This window comes from Chiloscyllium plagiosum, unplaced genomic scaffold (genome assembly GCF_037043375.1).
Source record: "Chiloscyllium plagiosum isolate Xiang-an unplaced genomic scaffold, Cpla_swu_hap1 HiC_scaffold_26, whole genome shotgun sequence".
NCBI lineage: Eukaryota > Metazoa > Chordata > Chondrichthyes > Orectolobiformes > Hemiscylliidae > Chiloscyllium > Chiloscyllium plagiosum.
Window position 1 is genome coordinate 50,381,239 of NW_028270164.1, and position 10,318 is coordinate 50,391,556.

The window sequence follows — 10,318 nt, forward strand, 5'->3', positions numbered from 1 at the left end:
CTTTGCCCCTCACTTCTTTTTTTAATCTGTCTCTTCTCACTTTACAAATATGTTCCGTAGTCTTGAACTCTCCATCCAAGGGAAAAGGCACCTCCCATTCCCAGCTATACCCCTCATGATTTTATAAATGTCTACAAGGTCACCCTTCAATCTCTTACACTGCCGTGAACAAAGTCGCAACCTATCCAGCCTTTCTTTATAACTCATACCTTCCATACTTGGCAACATTTTAAGTATATATCTTCTGAACTCTCTCTGGCTTAATATCCTTCCTGTAACTGAGCGACCAGATTGGACACAATACTCCAGAAGAGGCTTCACCAATGTCCTTAACAACATCAACATGACTTCACAACTCTTATACTCAAAGTACTAAGCAATGAAGGCAAGCATGCTAAACACCTTTTTCTATACCGTCTATATGTGATACAAACTTCAAAGAAGGATATACCTCAACCCCTAGGTCCCCCTGTTCTACAACCCTATCCAAGGCCCTACCATTAATTGTATAAGTTCTGTCCCTGTTTGGTGTACCAAAATACGATACCCTGCATTTATCCAAATATTCTATTATACGTCAAACTTGTACCTATTGATTATTTGAGGGGCCAGGTGGTGATTTACTCACCACAGAATTCCCAGCCTCTGATCTGCTCCTTAGTCATCTGGAGTTTGGCTAGATTGAATAATTCCAGGATTGGATTGTCTCTTCAGTAGTGCCCCGGATCAGCATGTTGAAATTGGCTGGAAATGTATACAACTATGGAAGTATTACATTATCAGAGATGCCATCCTTTGTGGGGAAAGAGGTAGGACCACCTGTCTTTTCAGATACATGTTGAACATCCACATATTAAATATCCAATGCCAATGTTGGAAGAAGAGCAGGAAACTTTTTTTCTGGTGTCATGGGATAATACCCCAGCTTCAAGCAAAGAACATACAAACTGGTCATTGAAATCATTGTTTATATGTAGAATGAATGATGTGTTTACCAGCAATCCAACAGTGACCAGTATCCAAGTGCCTCTGATGAGTATCATAGATGTATTGCAATAATGCCATAATTGACAGGAATAGCCATGTGACTGTAGCTTTATCTATGTTAGGAAAGAAGACTTGGAACAATATTTATAACCTCTTTGTTTTTGCTTTAGGACAAAGGGACATAGGATTTGGGAGCAAGAGGTCTTTCAGGCCTGCTCAGCCATTTGATAAGATCATAGCTGATCTGGTTGTGATCTTAAATCCTGTTCCCTGTATGCCCCTTGACTATCAAAAATATATACAACTCAACTTTGAAGAAATTCAGTGACCAAATCCCACTGTTTCTGGGGGAAAGAATTCCACAGATCAACAATTGTCTGAATATGAACATCATGAGAATCTGACTCTTGAAATGCCCTTTGAGCACCATTTCTCAATCCTTTCGAAACATTTATTGTACTGTATTATGATTGATTTTATAATGTAGCTATTGTAAATAAATTGCATGAATCCTTCAGCTGGTTTGTGCATGATATTTTCTACCAATTCGAGAGAAGTTATGAATTCATTTTTAGGCCACAGAAATAGGAGTTTAACTAGGCAGAAATTGCAAGATTGCAGTACATTCTATGTTTAAGAAAACAACAGCAATAAAATGCTGTTAATTTAAGACTTTTTTCAATTGTTTTCACAACTGAGTAGTTGTATTTGGAAAAGTCACTGACCTCAACAATGTGAAGGAACAATAGACAACTGGTGATAAATCAGCCTTAGTGTATTGACTGTATCACAGCCAATATTAATTCCATGCCTCAAAACTAAGTTTAGTAACTCAATACAGCATAACAGAATGGAAAGGAGCTGGTAACTGCTATATAAGTTTGCAGCACTTCTGTCTGCTCCACTGAAATCTATAGTTTCTACAAATTCTTAATACTGTCAAAGGAGGGGTGTGTCACTGAGTCTGGGTTCAGATTTATTACAAGATCTGAGTGGCATATGTTTAAGTTCCGAGCGATGTTATTTATTTATAAATTGCAATTTTCACACCAAATTATTCCCCATGACCTCTCTGTTAATGCTTTAGTTTAAGCTTGGTAGCTGGAAACTAGGTGTCTGGTTCATTAAAAGCTTTGACCAGAGAGGACTATTAATACTCAATTATGAAAAGCAATGTTTTGCATAATCAATCAGTCAATGACAACTTACTGGTCACTGTGTATAAAAATTCTAAGAATATGCTACAAATTCACCACTATATGATCTTTTGTAACTTTGTAACACTTTGAGTTGTGTAATAATAGTTATAGCTAGTTTTATGCATGTATTATGAGAGCAAAGTTTTGCTTTCATTTCACTGGATTGTACTGCTGTCTGTCTGCTTTGTTTGTGTAAAAACAGCTATTGCACCAAGGTATTGCATGGAAGTGAAGTCACTAGACAAAAACAGCACCTGTGGTGTATTAACAATGCATTTGTACTGTGATTAGCAATGGTGGAAAGCCTTATTTGCTGTGGCCCAACAGGTGAAGTATAAATCAATGTTAAAACCAGAAATGACTTTAACGGTCCCACTCTCATCAGTCTAAATTGAGATTTTAATTCCAGATTAAGCTATATTTACAGTATAATCTGTAAAGGTGTAAAATAGAAATCTAAGGCCTAAAAAGGTGGGCAGTGTTCACATGACCCAGACTTGTCAGAAATGTGGAGTCTGCCACGCTGTATTGGGCTGCTCCATAATGTCCAAATCATAGTAAGATACTATGGATGCTAGAATCCTTAAATGAAAGCTGAAAATGCAGGGGAACATCAGCAAATTTGATAGGATTTGTGTAAGGAGAGATAGTTAACATTTTGACTCTGATAAAACTATCCTGTTCTGAAAAACCTGAAACTGGCATTAGACAGTGTCTGTTGTTATTTCAGATTTTTCAGGAGCTCAGCAACCAAATAGGAGAGTAATGTACCTTTTATAGATGACTTGCTAACTGTATTCTTTCTCTCCTACATTGAAAGAATGAGCTGTTGCATGTCCGCCTCATGGCCTAGCCGACACTCAGCTCGTTAATATAGTGAATCCCTCTTTCCCAGTCCAGACACATAGCTGCCTCTCAGTTGCAACTGCCCATAAATGATGGGCCATGGGAAAAAGATGCAGAAAACACTGCAAATTCAGCAGATCATGCAGTATCTTCAAGAGAAAGCAGTTAACATTTCAGGTCCGACGGACCCTTCTGAACTGATTTGTAGGTAGGATAAGGTTGGTATATTATTGCTAAAGTTGGGGTGGAGATCAGAGAGAGAGAGCGTAAAAGTCAACCTGGGAGAACAAATAGCTGCTGATGGGGACTAATAGTAACTGACAATTACTATTAGTAGCCCATATGGTGACAAGATCTAATGTGTGCATGTTAAAATGGTATCCTTTCCTACAAGAGGTTCCTCCAAGTCAAAACATCTATGTTGTGTTTCTTGAGGGAAGCATCAGGGTGTCTTTGAAACACTTGCTTTGTTCTCCCCTCTTTTGTGTACCTCCCTTGCATTGAGTGATGATGATTTGCTTTGGCAGTTGAAACTCCAGCATCCTAACCATGTGGCCCAGTGGAGTTGGCTTTGGATGATAATGGCCTTGATCCTGGTACTATTGCTGCTTAGAGGACGTTGATGCCTGTCCTCCCAGCCAGCTCAAACAGCTCTGTTGGTATTTCTCAATGCCCCTGAGGTGGCACCTCTACATAGTGCAAAGTTTGGAGCCATAACAAGCAGTTAGAAGGATGACTGTGTTATCTACAGAAACCTTGATGTGAGCAGAAAACATTTATCCTTCCACTAACTACTAAATCTGGTCATTGATTTCATTGCTGTTATTGCTGGTGCTTGTTAGACAACTATCCACTACTGCATTTCCTAATTATTGCAGTATAGCAAAAGATATTTAGATTTGAAGGAAGGAGAAAGTTGATTGTAAAGTGTTTTGGGATGCCTGAAATAATGGGAGACACTATAAATATAAATGTTATTTGTTCTGCAAGTTATATTACAAAATTGAGTTAAGAAAATCCATACTCTCAAGTTAAAGTCAAAATCTAAATGTGGCGTTTACTCATTGGAAACAGTTTACAGATTTTCAACTTCCTATCATTTTCTGATGTTTGTTTTATTCTTACGTTTTTTTTAAAAAGCCGTGTTTATGAAATTATACTCTGTATAAGTCAGAGAAAACTATCTTATATTGGAAATTAGTGTGTTTGAATGTTCAGTGACAAAATATTGCAATAGTACATTGACACTGTTACTTGACTGATGTGCCAAAGGAGTGCAAACACCAACTGGGAGGAGAAAACTGTTCATTGTAATCACAGTCACTGCATGTGACAGTTTAATACTGTAGAACTGATTTAATGGTCAGATTTTAAAAATTGAATTTAATTCCTTCTATTGACTAAGAATTATAAATGGCTTGAAGACTGAAAAGCCAAGTTATAACACCCCCTAGAATCCTTCTATTACTGTGGTTCGGGTTAAATCTATCAAAACACATCTGGTCCATGATCAGAGTCTAAGTGACCTCTTTAGAATACAGGCCAAAAACAGAGGGAATGATAAAACAAGTCATCAGTAACTAGCATAGTAAGCTAGTGATTGCTATTGTGTTTAAAGCCCTGTGATTGGATTTTGAAATCCAGTGAAAGGTTTCAGAATACTGCCTACGCTGTAGAGATATCAGTCAGTACATGAAAAGGCAGTGGCAAATCAACAGGCAAATACCATTCGTCTCCAAAAATGGAAAAGAAAGCAATGAAATGAGAGGTGAAAGTTGCAGAGAAAAGGGTATAAGCAATGGCGGAAGTGTACATGATGAGCACTAGTTAGGGTGATGTGTTTTTCACTGTCTGCCCTGATTCTAACAGGTATTGTTATACCATTCCTGGGCAATAGCTTTGGAAAAGTCAGGCACTCTTGTTTGTGATGCAAACTTCTAGAATGAAACAAGTCAATAGAAACTGGAATGAATATTACCATCTGATTTACTTTTCTATGCTAGAGTGCAACTATGAACTGAATGAGGAGGAAAATGCCTGTCGTGGTAGGTTTTAGCTAAGTGATGGTCAGATTTATTGTGGAATTATAGATAAATGTCACTTTTTTTTCCTTATTTTTTTTGTTAACTTGTAAATCGGTCAATTGTGAAATTAAAAAGTATTAGCAAATTAACCAAAATGCATGACTTACTCATTTAGAATTCAGATTTTAACCATGAACACAGTTATACACAATTATCTCATTTCTGTGGCTATGTTTAAATGAATCAAAGAGAAATAGAGACAGTAGGAAGATAAGCTCAGCAGAGGGATTATGCTGTAATGCAAATTATAAATTATCTATTGTAGGCAGATGAATGCAGACACTGATTAAGGAAGCAGGTAGAGGGGTAAAAGATGACGTGGGAAGACAAATGCACAAGGTCACATCCCTGTCAAACACTTGGGAAAGGAAGTCTCCATTGAGGAAAAAGTTGAATTTAGCAGGAGTTTTGCATCAGCAGTAGAGAAACAAGGGAGAGGATTGGAGACACTTTGTGAAGAGATTGATTGATTGCAGGTAGTTGGATTACTATAAATGTCTGGAAACTTACTACCATAAAGTCATGAAGGAGAGCAGCAAAACTGAATGCAAGTTGGGTGGATAACTAATATTCTGAAGATCATATGGTTGTGTTGTGGAATGCTTTTATTATAGCAAGTGCTGAAAAGTATAAATCAGAGCTTTGAAGCAGAGAACATGAACAAAGCCTACTTGTGATTCCAACTAAAGCTGACAGGGGAAGTTAAACTGAGACCCTATTCACCATCTCCCATATACCTAGAGTCCACGACACAAGTTGAAGGTATTTACAAAAGTTCTTTTTAAATTCCAGTTAATGTTTATCGCTAAATAAACACAAAGTTATTTCTTTAACTTCTTCTAGTAAGATTCTGGGTTCCACAAATTGGCTCTGTGCTGACCAGATTGCAATAGTCTCTACAACTAAAAGATAACTCACTAGATGTGACGTGCTTAGGATTTGTGGAGGTTATGAAAGGTGCTATATAAATGCATTTTAAAAATATAAGTAACCTTTAATCTTATTCTCATCAAACCATATTCATCATCATGACTCCATGGTTGTTTATTTATTCATCCATTCAATTTTTATTGCCTTTGTTCCCAGTAAAACATCACACTCTTCTATTTACTCAATTCCAATTGCTGGAAACTGGTGACTTTCATAATCATGTATTACTAGGTCAGGCTCAAGATCTCCTGGACCTTTTGTTCCTTTTCCAAAAACATCCTGATAGCTGTAGATTCCATCTAATGGTAACCATCTCAACCTCTTGTATCGACCTTTTCCACCTCCATCTGTAACAAGTGCGAGCAACTCATCAATTTTGTAATGTAGAAGATCTATTCAGCTCACATTACTGCTTCCTTTTGCTCCCAAGCCAAGATTGCCTCCTGCCTACAGAGTACAAAGTCACTCAGCCCCACTACCTAATCTAGCCCTGATCCCATCTTGCTCTTATTTTTCTGTATCTTCCATTGATGCTGCCTTCAGCTCAGTCCAACATCTGGATCATCTCTAAACCCATGAAGGTCTTGAACATCTTCCTTCATTTTCTACTCCGTGAAATTAGGTCAGTTATAAATTGTTCCATATCCTTAGGCAATATTTATTTTCATTTAAAATGACCACAAAGGCCCTCTTCTGTAGCAGTGGTAGTGCCCATACCCCTGGACCAAGAGGCCCAGGTCAAGACCCACCTGCAATAGCATTTGAGCAGGTTAATTTTAAGTCACCATGACATTTTCATCATCTGTCCAAAACAATCCTAGACTCTTCTGTGACAATTCCACCTAACCCCTCTTTCCTCTGGTTCAGATCTCAGGCCATCTCTCCAATGACTCATTGAAGTACAGTTACTTCACTTTACACAGTAGATGCTGGGACAATGCCAGAGTCCAGAACTCAGGATCACATTCTCAGACAAAAGGGTCAGCCACTTAAGACTGAGATGTGGGGAAACTTTTCACTTGTTTATAAATCTAATTAATTCTCTCCATGGATTTTTATTTGCTAAAGGAATCAAATGATATGGAACTAGCGTGAGAAAAGGGGAATTAACTGATAATATGGAACAGTGGTACAGGCTTGAAGAGCCAAATTAATTACCTATCCTGCTTCCATTTAAAGCCTCGTCAGACTTCACCCTGGACTAAAATGATCCGAAACAAAGTCATAAATGTCTGTGGTCTTTAAATATATTGAAACACTGTCCTCCAAGCCCCAATTTTGTTTTTGAAATTGTCCTGCTTAGTTCTAGTTTTATCTACCCAATTGTTACCACAGCATCTCACTTAATGGACTTTATGCACCTCTTGATTCCTCAAAGGTTTATCCTTTTCCTCCCTAGGTGAGCCAGATAGAGACCAAGGTTGAAAACATTGAACTAGAGTCGATACATAGCCTTCCCTTTTCCAGGACTACCCCCAATTTCAATTCAATGGCAATACACATCTCTCAGCTTTGAACTCCTGCCATTAAAGAATGGTTTTTTGCCTTTGAATAATCAAGTCGAGGGTTGACAAAGGCTGCTTAGCTAGTTTCCCACATACATCTCAAAAAATGCAGAATCTAAAATACATATATACTAAACAGGAGCTTAGAGCCAGAGTCCTACAACATGGACACAGGCCCTTTGGCCCAAACCAACCAAAATGTCCAACCACTAACCCTATTTCCTTGCACTTGGCCCATCTTCTTCCAAACTTTTCCTATCCCTTTTTGTCCCAATGCCTTTTAAAAGTAGTTAAATGTACTTACCTTAACCACTTCCATTGGCATTTCATTCCATACGTGTACTTCCCTCAGTGGGAAAAATGTTGCCTTTCAGGTTCCCATTTATTTTCCCCTCTTAACCTTTAACCTTAAACTGATGCCCTCTGGTCTTAGATTCCCCAACCCTGGGAAAAGGAATTCACCTTATCCATGCCTCTCATGATCTTATACACTTCTATAAAGATTTCCTCCCCTACCCCCCTCAGTTTCCTACACTAGATAGAAGTCCTACATTGTCCAACCTCTCCCTATAACTCAGACTCGAGTCCTGGCACCATCTTTGTAAATTTCTTCTGCAATCTTTCCAGTTTAATAACAGCCTTCCTATAGCAAGGTGACCAAAACGGAATATATACAATACTGCACTTGCAGCCTCACCAACATCCTATACAACAGAAACATAACTTCCCAACTTCAGTACTCAGTACACTGACTGAAGGCCAGTGTGCCAACAGCCTTCTTCACTGCCGTCTACCTGTGACTCCACTTTCAGAGAACTGTGAACCTTAACTCAAAAGGTCCCTCTATTCCACTATACTCCTTAAAGCCCAGCAATTCACCATGAAACTCTTATTTTGATTTGACTTTCCAAAATGCAAGACCTCACCCTTCACTATATTAAACTCCATTTACCATTTCTCAGCCTACTTCCCCAGCTGATACAGAACTTGCTGCAATTTGATAACCTTCCTCACTATTCATGATACCACCTATTCTAGTGTCATCTGCAAACATAATCATGCCTTGTACATTCTCAAATCATTGATATAGATAACAAGCAGCAATGGGTCCAACACCAACCCAAGGCACACCACTCGTCATAGACCTCCAGTCAGGCAAGCATCCTTCCATGGTTACCCTCCGCTTTCTACCATCAAGCCAACTGTGTATCCAATTTGCCAGCTTTCTCTGGATTCCATGCAATCTAACCTTCCAGAGCAGACCACAAAGTGAAACCTTATCGAAGGCCTTGCTGAAATCCACATAGATTATGTCTACCACCCTGCCCTCAACCATCTTCCTGGTCACTTCAAAGAACTCTAAAATTTGTGAAGCATAAAGCTATGCTGACTACTCCTAATCAAACCCAGTCTTTCCAAATGCATATCCCTCAATCTTAAATAACATAACTACCACAGATGTTAGGCTTACTGGTCGATAATTTCCAGGTTTTTCTTTGCAGCCCTTTTTGATTAAAGGCACAATATTCACCACCCTCTAGGCTTCCGGGACCTCATGATGCAAATATATCGTCCAGGGCCCCTGCAATTTCTTCTGTGGTCTCTTGCAAGGTTCTGGGATATATCTGGTCAGGAATAGAAGATTTATCCACCTTCATACATTCTAAAACATCCAACACCACCTCTGCTGTGATACGACCAAGTAAATCCTGTCTACCACTCCTGGCTCTAGATGCTTAAAATTAAAATTGAAAGTGTTAATACTTATCTCTCAAGCTGATCTGTCGCTTCATCACTACCCTATGTGTAATTTCCTCCCTATTTCTGCAAGTTCACAATTCCTAATGCTTCCTTTGTCATGACCATGCCGCAACGGATTTTTGTCTGCAAATAATTCCACTTCTGCTCTGCGTTCTTCAAAGTACTTTAAAATCTATCTGCTTGACCAAGAGTTTGATCCTTTTTAAAATAAATAACATGCCTTTTTATCTACATACCTAATTCTCCTTGATTTTAATTTTAAAAAATGTCCTCAATGCACATTATAATACCATCTAGCTCAATAAACACCCATGGTAAAGCATGTCCTATGCTCATGTATAAAAATTACTGGAACATCCCAATCCCTACATTCTACTCTTTCAAAGATGATTTACTCCCAGAATTACATTTTATTCAGTAGATGTCAGTTATATCCTCAAAACTATATGCTGTATACACCTTCACATGATCCATCCCAGATACTTCCTTTCCTCAACTGCTGTTTCAATTTGAGGGACAGGTTAACAAATGTTCATTGTGAACAGATTCCTTCAAGGACTCCATTTTATTCTCCCACTTTCTCTGCCTCAGTTAAAATTGTTGTGATGAATCAGTCTTCGGAGATGCTTTCCTTTCTCCTCAGATGATTCTCCCTCCACCATGGCTGAAGGGGCCTTCATTTATCTGACCCATTTCCTGCACCTCTGCTTTCATCCCTTCCCCTCCCTCCCAAAGCAATGACACAATATATCCCATCTTCCATACTTCAACAGGTCATTCTCTGCCTTTCCCATAACTTGCATGATTTCCTCTCCCATCCACTTTCTGTCTTACACCCTATTCTCACCTTCTAGAACAAATATCTTGTTGCCCTCCGACATCACCTTCCATTGCAAACAGTTTTTAAACTTAACGTAGCTTTTTACTTCCGGTCTCGTCCCTAAAGGCATCAAACACTCCTTCCAGACAAAGCAGCAATTTATTTGAATTTTCAATTCTGAATGTT